Raw genomic sequence first — 14,158 nt, 5'->3', positions numbered from 1 at the left:
CAAGGGTCCCGGAGACGGCCCTCGGCAAAGACTCCGTCCTAGGCGCCGGCGCCGTGACGGCTGCTTTTCTTGCCGAGTGTCGCTCCAGCCCTCGGCAAAGGCTTTGCCGAGTGGCCCGATAAAGAGTCCCTCGGCAAGACCCTCTTCGCCGACTCAAAATTCCCCGAAAGCTCTTTGCCCGAGGGCCGACCTCGGCAAAGCCTTTGCCGAGGGTTAATGGGCCTTTGCCGAGGGCCTCAGGCCCTCAGCAAAGAGGCCGTCTCCAGTAGTGACTGCCGATGATATTCTGTCGACACTTATATTCATGTTTTTTGAATTTGGGGTAAAATTGATAGTCGAGGCTCGTTTGGAAAAAATATTTTTTCCTCTTACCTCAAATATGATGTGCTCTGTTATGCTCCATGAGTCCCACGCTCTTGTGGTCTATGGTCTTATATTCATGTTTATTGAGATTTGGGACAAAATTGATAATCGACGGTTTTAGTTTCTCATTTTTTTGGGACAACATCCACGTATCGTCACATCAATAAAAAATCAGTATTGTGTACTCCTATATATAATGTTTTGTTCTTTTCCGGTGTCAGTTAAAAGTCTACAACATCTTAGGCTAACTAGATGACACACTGTGCCTTGTTTCCGTTTTAATTTATCCTAGTACTCATATTTCCTACTCTCTTTATTCATGCTGCTAGCTAAATATCTGTGCAAATTGCTAATTTCAGAAAATTCAGTTTCATGTACACAGTCGGTACAACTCTGCAATTTTGTTTGAGTTCTCCAATTTTGATGTTCTATGAACAAACCCTGTGTGAGATTGGATTACAGAGGGTAACATGCCTTGTACTGTGATCTAGGCATTTTTTTACTTTGCTTTGGAAATTTATTTTTACATAGTCATGATTGAACTGCTTTATTATTTTTATCTTGGTGAAATTACTCTCTCTACTGCCCACCTTCTTGTATATCTACTATAGCCTTGCAATTGCCTAATACATCTGCAATTTTTAGTGTCTTCATCATTGGCAATAGATTTCGGTTGTCACCATTTTATTTTACATAGTCATGATTGAACTGCTTTGGTACTTTTATCTTGGTGAAATACACTCTCTATCTGCTGCCCACCTTCTTGTATATCTCTATAGCCTGCAATGGCCTAATACATCTGCAATTTTTAATGTCTTTATCAATGGCAATACCTTCGATTGACATCGTCAGTGGTGGCACAAGTGGGCGGTGCAGCGTTGGTCTGCCAACCTGCGGATTTAGGTTGTCCAAGTCCTCTGGGAGGATATTGCTTGGCTGAGAGTGTCAAGAGGAGCTCTAGGAGGTAGTTAGATGCTAATTGACCTTCTGCTCTTGGTATTGTACTATTGCTTGTGTTCCACAATTTGCTAATTTCTATCAAAACGATGCAGACTGTTCCATATCCTGTGGAGCATACGGACAAGTTCGACCAGTTTGGCATGTCTCCAGCCAAAGGAGTCTGTACTATGGTCCTCCGCTTGCAGTAAGATCTTGTGGCAAAGGCAATTATCAGTGAGTGCCAGGTTGTGTGTGCCTTGGGTGTTGGACAAGTTTGTGCCTTGTGTTCCAACGGGTGGCGTAAGAGATTGAGACTGCTTACCGCTGCACCTGCACCGTGCTAACTAGGTATGTTTCTGATCATGTAGTTCCGGATACTAATAGAATATCTCTTTGAGAAATTTCCAAATTGGCAGAAGGTACGTATCCAGGCCATTGGGGACCTTCAGGTAACACGATCAATGCAATGATGCAAAAAATTGTCGCTTACCTCTCTACACACAAAACATACAAACATGAAAGCCAAATATGATACCAATCACTAAGAAAATTGTTTACGATAAAATGATTTTGACACACATGGCCTTCAGCCTTTTAGTAGAGATTTTCCTTTAAGTGTGTGGTCAAATTTTACACAATTCCTGCGAACGTTCCATGGCTTTTGGGAATTTATTTTCCATAAGAATTCCTAAATCACTATTCTGATTTTGATAAAGAAGTGTTTTAGGAAATTATTTTCTAGACAAATTTACTTGCTGCTCTGTATGCACATCCATTTTATATGTGCCGCTACCAAGATCAGGTACACCGATTGTTCCATGCCATGTGCCAACTTATCATATACTTTAAATACCAGTATAACTTACACATCGAGATGCATACACAGATTCATCCACCAGCCCTTGCTGCTTCGAACAGAACAACAAGGTACTGCCATATAACAAGATCTGGCATCAGCATCTGCGCAGCGCTACCTGATGCTTATTATGTATAATATGCGTGCTCATGTGCACACCAGTATCACTACACATATCGTAGCCTAACATATGCAGCCTAGAATTGTACAGTTAAGACATTTCTAGCTTTTTAGAATGTAACTATCTAATGTATGGGCTTTACCACAACTTTTGCATGTAATATAAGCATCCTGCAGGTTCCAGCTTATTACATCGGCCGCAAATATGTACAACGTACGGCATGAGAACTCTACATTGAAAAACCTAAGCTTATTCTCTTACCGGCGCGTGCGAAGGCGCGCGGCCTTCACTAATTACTTATATACTCCATCCATTCCAAATTATAAGATGTTAAAGCATTGTGTGTCATTAGGTACTACTGTAAACCTACGAAAAAACACCTGCATCACTAGTGATGACCTAGTACTCATACCTTGAGTAACACAGCATCAGCTGGAGGGATGTACTCCATCATGTCGCCGGCGATGAACTCAACAGCACCAACATCAGCCGGCACGGCGTCCACCACCTGGGGCAACTCCAGCACGGAGCACCTCATGTGCGGGTAGGCCCTGGCGATGGCCCTCGCCGTCGTCCCGACACCTCCTCCGACGTCCACCAGGGACGTCAGTCCCGCGAACACCGGGGCGCAGCCGCGGTGTCTCTGCTGCTGCGGCGTCTCCCTCGTCGTCCCTGAGCCAGTCAGCCAGGCTCTGAGACGCCCTGAAGTGGAGCGGCGAGCAGCACAGGAGCATGAACTGTGAAAGGCATGTATGTTGACTGCTGCTGACGCTATTGTCGTCGTCGACGAGGAGGCGAGACGCCGGTCGAGGCTGCTTGAAATAATTGGCTCGACTCACAAGGAAGGCCACTCCCGCTCTACCGCGACCTCGACGAAGAATTTCTCCGTGTTGATGGCCACGACGTCTTCAAGACTCCAAGCACCAATCTGGCAGTGGCCGCCAATGAGCTCTCCTGCCTCCCATAGACACCCGAGCTCGCCAAGGTCATCACCATGCTTAAAGCAGCACACTGTCAGGTTAATGAGATCCATGAGGATCAAAGACCTTTGTGCTCTAGGAGCATGATTAGTCGATCAGCTGCGCCGAGATCCAATCGCTGCCCTAGTCAAAGCCGTTTTGCCGACCAGTCACTACCTCTCCAGGGGGGAGCCGAGGTCCACCACACTGAACACCATTGCCAACACGACCAGGAGGTCGAACAGGATGCTCGAGTGCACCTCAGCAACCTCTGGGATGCACGATGGCATATCGAACAACGTCGCTTCGGTCGCCATGAAGACTAAGTACGCCGCCGCCAGGAGTATGAGCAGGAGTATGGAAACCCGAACTCAGCTCTTGTGATGATCAACATCGGCAATGCTGCGGCCAATGCCGACCACAACCCCGAAGGGCCCCCAGCGTTTACAAGGGTGCTCCAAACACTTTAGTGGCCCTGTGATTTCAAAATCACTGGGGTTGAGCCCTACGAGGGAAGGATGAATCCAACACAGTGGCTATAGGCTTACGCCACCGCTGTCTGCGCCGCTAGAGGAGACACTAGTGTCATGGTGAACTATCTCCCTATCATGCTCACGCCACCCGCCATGAGCTGGTTTACTAGCCTTGCCCGAGACTCCATCGGATCCTAGGAAATGCTAAAAAAAGTCTTCACCGACAATTATATGGCTACGTGTACTCGGCCGGGCACCAAGCATGATCTCAACCACATCAACCAGAAGCCGTCTGAGCTCCTCCGTAGCTACATCCGATGCTTTTTCGAGATGAGAAATTCTATTCCCAACATCGCGGAAGCTGAGGTCATCACCGCCTTCACCCGAGGACTCCACCATTGCGAGCTTTGCTCCAAGTTCAACCACAAGCTGCCCATAGGCATTGGTGAGATGATCACTACTGCCAACCAATAAGCTGACGCTGAGGAAGCCAAGGTGCGCTTCAATGAGGATGCGGGCACTCATCGCCCACCTCGCCGCTACGATGACCACCCTGACGACAGATGCCACAATGACCACTGCTTCATAGACCACAGAGACAGCGGCCGTGATCGAGCAGAAGGACCCAAGTCTGGCCAAAATTGCCGCCACCGGCAAGACCACATCGTCGCCGCCATAAGTCAACCTCGCGCCAAGCGCAACTATGACGAGTAGTACCAAAAGATCCTCGACGGCCCGTGCCCTCTTCACAAGAATGCCAAGCACAAGATGAAGAACTGCCTCGGCTTGGCTAAGGAGTTTCAGGACAAAAAGCTAGAAGACGACGCCTACGACGTAGCCGGAGGCCGCCGACCGCCTAGGGGCAACAACAATGCCTTCTAGGACCACGACAAGGTGGTCGCCACCATCTTTGGGGGCCTCGCCTCCACCAAAAGCAGAAGAGAACGGAAGCTTGCCGCACGGCGGGTGCTCTCCATCGCTACGGAAGACGCCACCGCCAACCCCAGTTATTGCCCATGGTCCAAGGTACCCATCACCTTCAGCAGGGCTGACCAGTGGGCAGACATCCCCTACATAGGGCGCTTCCCCCTTGTCCTCGACGCAACCGTCTAGAAGGTGCTTTTTTAGAAAGGTGCTCGTTGATGGTGGGAGCGCTCTGAATCTCCTCTTCGCCAAAGCCCTAAAGGAGCTAGGCCATGGGTTATCAGATCTCACACCCTCCGACTCCTCCTTTTGGGGTGTGTACCTAGCAGGGCCTCCAAACCGCTTGGAGAGATCACCCTACCAGTACATTTCGGCACGGCAAGCAACTACCGCGTCGAACACATCAACTTCTACGTCGCCGACTTCAACACCGCCTATCACGCCATACTTGGTTGGCTAGCTCTGGCCAAGTTCATGGCTGTACCGCACTATGCGTATCTGGTGCTGAAGATGCCTTTGCCTGTAGGAGTTCTGGCCCTGCAGGCCAACCTATCCATCGCCTACGCCTGCGAGACAGAGAGTCTTGCTCTCGTCGAAGCCACTAACCACTCCATCCAGATGGCCAGCGTGGTCACCGAAGCCAAGACGTTGCCCACCGACGACATGGAGATCCTAGAGCTAGAGCCTCCCCATGCCTCCACCAAGTCCAAGGAAATAAAAGAAGGTCGGCCTCGGCCTCGACGACCCCTCCAAGAACATGAAGATTGGGGCTCACCTTGACCTCAAATAGGAAAGCGCGCTTACCTCCTTCCTATGTGCCAACGCCAACATGTTTGCTTGGAAACCTATAGACATGCTGGGGGTACCACGGGAGAAGATCGAGCACTCCTTGAATGTCTCGCCAACCGCCAAACCGATCAAGCAGAAACTCTGACGATTCACGCCAGACAAGAAGGAGGCTATTAGGGTAGAAATAAAATGGCTCTTAGCTGTCGGATTTACAAAAGAAGTGTATCATCCTGAGTGGTTGGCAAACCCTGTTCTCATTCAAAAAAAATAAAGAATAGAGAATGTGCATTGATTACACTGATCTTAACAAACACTGCCCTAAAGACCCCTTCGGTTTGCCATGGATAGACGAGGTTGTAGACTCCACCGTCGGCTGCGAACTGCTCTCCTTCCTTGACTCTTACTTTGGCTATCACCAGATATCCCTCAAGGAAGTAGATCAGATCAAGATGTCGTTCATCATGCCCTTCGGTGCATACTGCTACACCACCATGTCCTTCGAACTCAAGAACGCCGGGGCAACCTATCAAAGGGCCATCCATATGTGCCTTGATCAACAGATCGGCTGCAACATCGATGATGTGGTCATCAAGTCTAGGACAGTCGACAATCTCATTGCCGACCTCGAAGAAACGTTTGCCAGCCTAAAAAAGTACCGATGGAAGTTGAACCCTTCAAAGTGCATCTTTGGAGTTCCATCCGAAATACTGCTGGGCTACATCGTCAGCGCTCATGGCTTCGAACCCAACCCTGACAAGGTCTCTGCCATCACCAACATGAAACAGCCAACATGTGCCAAGGATATACAGAAACTTATAGGCTGCATGGCTGCTTTAAGCCGCTTCATATCGCGCCTCGACGAAAAAGGGCTACCATTCTTCAAACTCCTCAAGGCCTCTGAGCATTTTTCCTGGTCGAAGGAGGCAGATACGGCTTTCGAGCAGCTCAAGTTGTTTCTAACAAAGCCTCCGATCATGACGGCACCATGGCCAGACAAAACTCTCCTGATCTACATCACCGCTACTTCTAGCGTCGTCAGCACAACCATCGTGGTCGAACGCGAGGAGGCCGGGCACACCTATAAGGTGCAACGTCCAGTATACTTCATTAGCGAGGTCCTTAGCGATCCCAAAACTTGTTATCCTCAGGTCCAAAAGCTACTATACGCCATACTGATTACATCGCGTAAGCTCCACCACAACTTTGAGTATTATAGGATCGCCATGGTCACCGAGTACCCTTTGGGGGACATCCTCCATAACAAAGAGGCCAACGGCCATATCATCAAGTGGGCTATCGAGCTCGGCACTTACTCCATTGAATTCAGAAGCAGGCCTACGATCACGTCTTAGGCGCTTGCTGATTTCATGCTGAGTGGACCAAGATCCAAGAGCCCATCGTCGACACCTGCCCCGAGCACTGGGTGATGTACTTTGACGGTGCCCTTAACATCAATGGTGCTGGTGCGGGCATTCTGTTCATTACGCTGACCAAGGATAAGCTTCGATACATTCTCCGGATACACTTTCCGTCCTCCAACAACGCCGCCGAATATGAAGCATGTCACCATGGACTCCGTATAGCCGTTGAGCTCGGCATCAAACGCCTCATGGTATACGGGGACTCCGCACTAGTCATCAACCAGCTTAACAAAGACTGGTCCTGCTCCAGCGAGAAGATGGATGCATATTGTGAAGAAATTAGGAAGCTTGAAGGAAAATTCTATGGCATCGAGTACACCAAGTGGTACGCGACCAGAATCAGCTCGCCGACCATTTATCCAAGTTGGGCTCATCTCGCGCCACGATCCCACTGAGGGTCTTCATTCAAGATCTCCTGGCGCCATCCATTAAAGAAGATAAGGAAGTTCAGGAAGTTCCCCCCACCGAGCAGCTGGTATTGGTGGTACCTTCGCCGACCGCCGATTAGAGGGAACAATTCATCAAGTACCTCACCAGCGCCGACATACCCACCGATAAGACTGAAACCAAATGCCTAATCCGTCGAAGCAAACATTACGTGCTGGTGGACGGCAACTTGATGAGGAAAAGTGCCAAGGAAGGGATTCTACAAAAATACATCACCCAAGAAGGAGTGAAGTTACTTCTCGAAATTCACTCTAGTTCCTGCGGCAACCACGCGACTTCAAGAACACTGATCGGCAAAGCTTTTCAAGCTAGTTTTTACTGGCCCACGGCCATCTCCGATGCAGAAGACCTCGTCTGACGTTGTGAAGGATGCCAATTTTTTACCAAGCAAATACACGTGCCGGCACAAGAGCTGTAGACCATTCTAGCTTCCTGGCCCTTTGCATGTTGGGGACTGGACATGATTTGCTCTTTTAAGCCAGCGCCAGGTGGCTTCTGGTACGTATACATCGCCATTGATAAGTTCTCCAAGTGGATTGAGTATAAACCGCTCGTCTCAGCTACTACAAAGAAAGTAGTCGAGCTCTTCGAAGATATCATCCACAGATTCGGTCTCCTGAACAGCATCATCACCGACCTCGGAACTATGTTTACTGGTCATCACTTTTGGGACTTCTGCGAAGACCATTGCATCTTCATCAAATACGTCTCTGTTGCTCATCCTAGAGCCAACGACCAGGTCGAATGGGCGAATGGCATGATCCTTGATGCCCTAAAAAAGAGACTATATCAGAAAGAAGAAAAGCACATGGGCAAATGGATTAAGGAGCTACCAGCTGTAGTCTGGGGACTGCGTACTCAAGTTAGTCGCAACACCGGTGTGTCTCCATACTTCTTGGTCTATGGCTCAGAAGCGATACTACCAGCGAACATTGCCTTTCGAGCACCTAGGGTGGGAAACTATGTTGAAGGGCAGGCCGCAGCTGTTTGAACAGAGGACATCGATAGGGCCGAGGAAGAACGCCTAATCACCTGCGTCCGCACAGCCAAATATCTGGAAGGCTTGCGGAGGTACTACAACTACAACATCAAAGGTCATTCATTTGTTGTCGGTGACCTCGTTCTCTGCAGAAAACAAAAAACCGAAGGGATGCACAAGCTCTCCTCCCCTTGGGAAGGGTCTGACATCGTCAAAGTGGTCACCCGACCAGGGTCTTATCGCCTATGTGACTTCGAAGGAATCGATGTTCCCAGCTCGTGGTACATCGAGCACCTCATACGTTTCTATCCTAGAAACGCCCCAGATATGTACTCTCCACTTTATGACGAACAAAGTTTTGGTCTCCATAAATTGTCTCCACTACCAGCGGAGTCCGGGCATTGCCTTTCGAGCACTGGTTTGAGGCCAACAACTACGGCTTCAAACTTGCCCCTCTGGGTCTGGGTGTCCTGCTCCAGCACATTGAACTATGCCTTGACCCTCCGACGGTAGTCAACAAGCATTACAAAGTTCCATCAAGCAAGGAAATTACTTCAGCAGTAACCCCGACTAGGGAGTACTCACCATTCAGCTCTTCGGCCAGTTTGTTCGCTCGCCCTGTCTCCTTCGCTTTCTCCTCTCGGAGTTGTTTGAGGACTTGGCGTAGCTAGCCGAGCTCCACATCTTGCTCTACAAGCACAACAGTCGTCACAAAAAATGAGCATATCCAACTAAGCAAAATGCTTTCACCGATCACACGTACCTTTCTTCAGCTCGAAGATTTTCTGTAGCTGCTCCAATTGCTTGGAAGCATCCTTCAGTTGTGTGGAGGCAGTGGCTAGCTGCTCGGACTTGCTCCACAGCTATTCGAACATAGCGGCCAGCTGCTCAGATAGGACCCCCCTCTGGTGCTCTAGGTCCCACGCGTTGGATTCAACAAGGTCTTGCTCACGCCGGGCCCTCTAGGTATTTCTCTCTGAGAGGTTCATCACCTCCTTGAGTTTTTGGTTCTCCTCAGTGAGGGGCTCTATCCTCTTTATCAACTGGTGCTAGTGTTCGGCAGTCCGAGTTATCCCCTGAAAAGGCATGGTGACAATAAAGGAATTCGGTCTCCAACATCAAAGACGAGTATTCAGGATTCAGTACTAACCTCGATTTGTTTTATTACTCTGGTGAGGGAGGATTTCAATCTTCTTATCTCCTTGGGGGTGTCCTCCTCTTCGACAATTACCACTTCGTCGCCGCGCTTGCGGAGGATTCGAACGGATTGGGTTTGAGGTTCGGCACGAACGATCTCTTCCACTTTGTCCTCCTCCGCTTCAACTGGAGGCCCCGCCAGGGAGCTCTGCGGCCGAACAGTGGGACCGACCATGCCCTGTGATGCCTTAGGCGGCGCTGTTAGCTCCTCGGATGCCACTGGATTCACCGACCTGGATTCTGGTGCATCGCCGACAACTCCAGCTTCAAATCCCGAGGGTCCGGCAGTACCCGTCATTGCTTCGGGTATTGTCAATGACCCGCCCCCCCAGTGTCGACCTCTCACCGTCTCCAAGTCCACCCCTAGCGGTGGTTGACTCTTCTGCCGGCTACCGAGCACTCGGGGATTTTGATATAGGAACCGTCGGCGCTGCCTCCACTTCGGGATCAGCCCGAGGCTGCTCGTCAGTGTGGGCGGACGGGTCCGGACCCTCTGTATGCCTTGCACTGCATCAGATCATTTCATCAAAGCACCAAAAAAGCTAAGATAAGACAGCAAAGTAGCTCCAACATGAGGATACTTACTGTTTGTTCTGCCGGTAAATTTTTTTGAATTGGTGATTCCTGCCCGAGCCCCCAGAAGGGGCTATGGGTCGACTCCCGTGCACTGGGGTAGAGGTCTCGCTTCTTCTAGAGTCAGCCTCTGCTCCGCCTACTGCTTCGAGACTTCTCCTACCCATCACTCTAGGTTTACCTCTGCCTGTTGCTCGGGGACTCTCGTCGCCCGCCCAGCGGGGACTTCCATCGTTTGCTGCGTGGGGATTTTCTTCGCCTGATGCTCGGGGAATCCACTTGCTCGCTGCTCAGGGACTTTTTCATTTCCTTTTGATTGCTCTTCCATGCGTGTGCTGTGCGGAGGTGCCTGCATGCTCGAAGAAGGAGCAACTGGAGTTTCATCGTCATCAGACCACTCGATCACCACAGTCCTTCGCGTTCGAGTGGTCTTGTCACCTTCAAGTGAGATGTCGCCCAGTTTGAGGGTAGCGGCAGCCGCCGTCTTTCTCTTCTTCTGGGCTGGCTCGTCTACCGCTGCTCTCTTCCCCCAGACTTTCTCTAACACCGGGGGCGAACTCTCTGTCCGACCAATGTCGGTGCCTCCGGACTCTAAGGAGGCGCTGGCAGCATCTTCCTATGGCCGAGCCGAGGCTGGGCATCTACCCCCCTCGGCCAATCACTCCTAGGCACGCCAGAGAAATACACCGCTCTTTCCTACGAATGGATCTTTGCATAAGTGAATCAGCTCACTACTCGGCAATGCTTCAGGGTTAAAAGTATCGGGAATAAAAAATCGAGATGATTACCTGAGGAGGCGGATATGTGCAATTGAAGGCCCTTGTTTGCTTTGGCCAGATGAATGAAATGTTGGGAGTGAAAAGCTTTGTGGTCCGCTCTAGGACATTCTTCTTTGTCAGCCACTCCGTCCTCTCTCGGGTCCCATCGTCATCACCTCTATAGTCAAAGCCCGGGTGGGCCCTCTCTTTGCATGGCTGGACGCGGTGCACTATGAAGCTTGCTACCACCAGTTCGCCTCTAATTTCCATGCCTTTAATCAGGTCGAGGAGCTCCCTCACTTGTTCCATGTCAGCACTGTTCGGTTTCTTTGACCAGCTCCTCTGGTTCTCCGGGATATGGTGGACGTCGCAGTGGATTGCAGGGTGACTCTGTTTCATGTAGAACCACTTGGAATTCCACCCTTTCAGAGAAGTGTTCAGTGGTACATTAATGTACTCGCTGGCCATTCCATCCCAGAGCTGTAGATATACGCCGCCGACCACCTTGGAACCACCGCCGCCTTTCTTCTTCAACCAGAACAGGTGTCTGAAGAGGTTGAAGTGCGGTAGAACCCCTAGAAACGCCTCATAGAAATGGATAAAGATCGAGATGTGTAATATGGTGTTGGGGTGGAGATTGCACAGACTAACCGCACAGAACTCCAGCAGATCCCGCAAGAACAGATGAATAGGGAACCCCAACCCACGTCAGAAATAATCCTCAAAAACTACAGCTTCATCAGTGTTGGGCATCGGGAAGGGCTCACCGCTGGCTGGCCGCCATCCGGCAGTGACGCAATCAGGAAGCACGCCCGCCTCCACCAATCTCTCGAGCTCTGCTTCCCCCGTATGCGACGGCACCCACTCTTCGTCACGACTGGCTCCTGCTCCTGCTTTCTTTGGGCTTGCCTTCTTCGGGTTCACAGCTCTCCTCTTCAGCGCCATCTCTTAGATCTAGATGGGGACTGGTATCGGGAGCGTGCGTGGATTCGAATCTAGAAATGTGAGGACTGAGGATGAAGATGGGATGGCAAAGTGGCAAAGGTATGAACATGGGAAGCGGCGATGCTGTTATAAAGCACTTTCCCCATCCTTTCGCATGCGAGGGTTTTTGGGAAACTGTTCCCGTGATTTGCGCCCCTCCGAATTCTCCGACGTGGCTCAATGGGCCTTAGCCTGGGCTTTTACGCAATCGCAGCCCATGTCGCTCATTTGTCGCCGCCGATTGGTTATTACTTGCCGAATAATTGCCGACTTCTCCGCCATTTATTTAGGCTCAAAAATAGTTTCTGTACAACCATTACTCCAGTTTTCTCTTCATAGTTGGGTTTTTCAGATATGTCCGTAAATGGCTCGAGGACTGGCTGCCTGCTCGGCTGGTCTTTTACTATTCTTCTACTTTGGACCCTGGCACCACATGACTATCTCATCTACTATCAGGCTTAGGGACTAAGTGGGCACACTTCACCTTGCGGTGAATGTGCTCTCTCTCATTTTAGGGCTACGCTCGAGGACTGGCTGCCTGCTCAGCGGGTCTTTTACTATTCTTCTACTTTGGACCCTGGCACCACATGACTATGTCATCTACTATCAGGCTCGGGAACTAAGTGGGCACACTTTACCTCGCGGTGAATGTGCTTGCTTTATTTTGGAAGACTCCACGCCTCTTGAAGTTGAAGAAGACTATCTCCTTTTCTCGTGGTCGGACTCTAAGTGGGCACACTTGTTCCACTGCGAAGAAATTTTCGATTCTGAAGTTGAGCTCCTTACACCCTTATGGCAAGCCGTGCTTGGGTTATGCTGCTCAGCTATGGTTTGAATTGCTCGGTTACAGTATGCGCTGCTCGGTAGCTCTTCAATGTGGTCGGACCATGAGTTTCGACTGCTTGGCTTCGTTTGCACCTGCTCGGACAAGCTCAAGACGGTGTTGCACTATGGGTACAAGGCGCTCGGGGATTAGCTATGGGGGGTATGACCCCGGATACCCATGACAGACCACATGGGCTACGCCCGCAAGGGTGGCCTAGGCCACAAGATGAAGCCTTGCAGGGCACGACTCTGGTCGGTGGCTTCCACAAGACATCTGGACGATATCCTGAAGATACTAATAGATCTGTTAGGATATGTATGATCCCAAGATTCCTGTAATCAGTTATTACTTTTTGGTTATCTCTCAGATCTAACCGACTTATAACCCTGCTCCCCGGACTATATAAGGCGGGCAGGGACCCCTCCAAACACACGTAATATCATACGATAGCTAATACAAACCAACAGACCACAGGAGTAGGGTATTACGTCATACTGATGGCCTGAACCTGTCTAACTCGTGTGTCTCTGTTGCCTTCTTGTTCTTGATCTCACGCTCCTCTGCCGATCAATCTACCTTCGTGGGAAACCCCTCGGAGGACTCACTACTGGAGACGTCCTCTTTGCCGAGGGCTTCTTGGTTTGTCGAGGGCTAGATCTCGGGCACTCGGCAAAGGGGGTCTTTACCGAGGGCCAGCCCTAGGAGCCCTCGGCAAAGCTAGGCCCTCGGCAAAGAAGCCTTTGCCGAGGGCCTAGCCCTCGGCAAACAAACGGCCCTCGGCAAAATAAATCTTTGCCGAGGGCCTAGCCCTCGGCAAATATGGCCGGATGGGTCACGGTGGCCACTGGCGTCAGTCTTTGCCGAGTGCCCGCCGTCAGGCCCTCGGCAAAGATTTTTTATTTTTTTTAAATATTCTTTGCCGAGGGCCATTGGCCAGGCCCTTGGCAAAGACCCCCTTTGCCGAGGGCTAGGCTAGGCCCTCGGCAAAGATTTTTTTTGTCCGTGGGCGGGGAATTTGGGCCGCTGGCCGATTTAGGGTTGGGTCCTTTGCCGAGGGCCCAGATCCTGGACCCTCGACAAAGATTTTTTTATTTTTTTAAATATTCTTTGCCGAGGGCCATTGGCCAGGCCCTCAGCAAAGACCCCCTTTGCCGAGGGCCAGGCTAGACCCTCGGCAAAGAGTTTTTTTTTGGTTTTTTGAACCCAGTTTTTTTGTGGTGCTATAATGCATTATTTAAATCTTAATTTTAAAATTTGGGCCAAATTTGACTTTTTTTGATATATTTAAATTTGTCCCAAATTTTAAAATTGAGATTTAAATAATGCATTATAGCACCACAAAAAAACTGGGTTAAAAAAACAAAAAAAAACTCTTTGCCGAGGGTCTAGCCTAACCCTCGGCAAAGGGGGTCTTTGCCGAGGGCCTGGCCAATGGCCCTCGGCAAAGAATATTTAAAAAAAATATAAAAAATCTTTGCCGAGGGCCTGGGATCTGGGCCCTTGGCAAAGGACCCAACCCTAAATCGGCCAGCGGCCCAAATTCCCCGCC

At 50.1% G+C, this 14,158-nt stretch overlaps 1 protein-coding gene across 3 annotated transcripts in view; it reads right to left on the bottom strand.

The window, feature by feature from the left end:
- The window catches only part of LOC136549549 (trans-resveratrol di-O-methyltransferase-like), a 155,929-nt gene that overhangs the window by 39,986 nt on the left and 101,785 nt on the right, over positions 1 to 14,158 (bottom strand). The window contains exon 1 of one of the 3 annotated variants that reach the window (XM_066540858.1): positions 2,692 to 3,074. The exons of the other annotated variants lie outside the window; for them this stretch is intronic. The gene's annotated coding sequence lies outside the window, so the exon portion shown is untranslated. Of the gene's footprint in view, positions 1 to 2,691; positions 3,075 to 14,158 lie in introns of those variants that run through there. 3 annotated transcript variants of the gene reach the window in all.

The sequence above is a fragment of the Miscanthus floridulus genome, chromosome 4 (genome assembly GCF_019320115.1).
Source record: "Miscanthus floridulus cultivar M001 chromosome 4, ASM1932011v1, whole genome shotgun sequence".
NCBI lineage: Eukaryota > Viridiplantae > Streptophyta > Magnoliopsida > Poales > Poaceae > Miscanthus > Miscanthus floridulus.
This window is presented reverse-complemented; position numbering and strand designations above follow the sequence as displayed.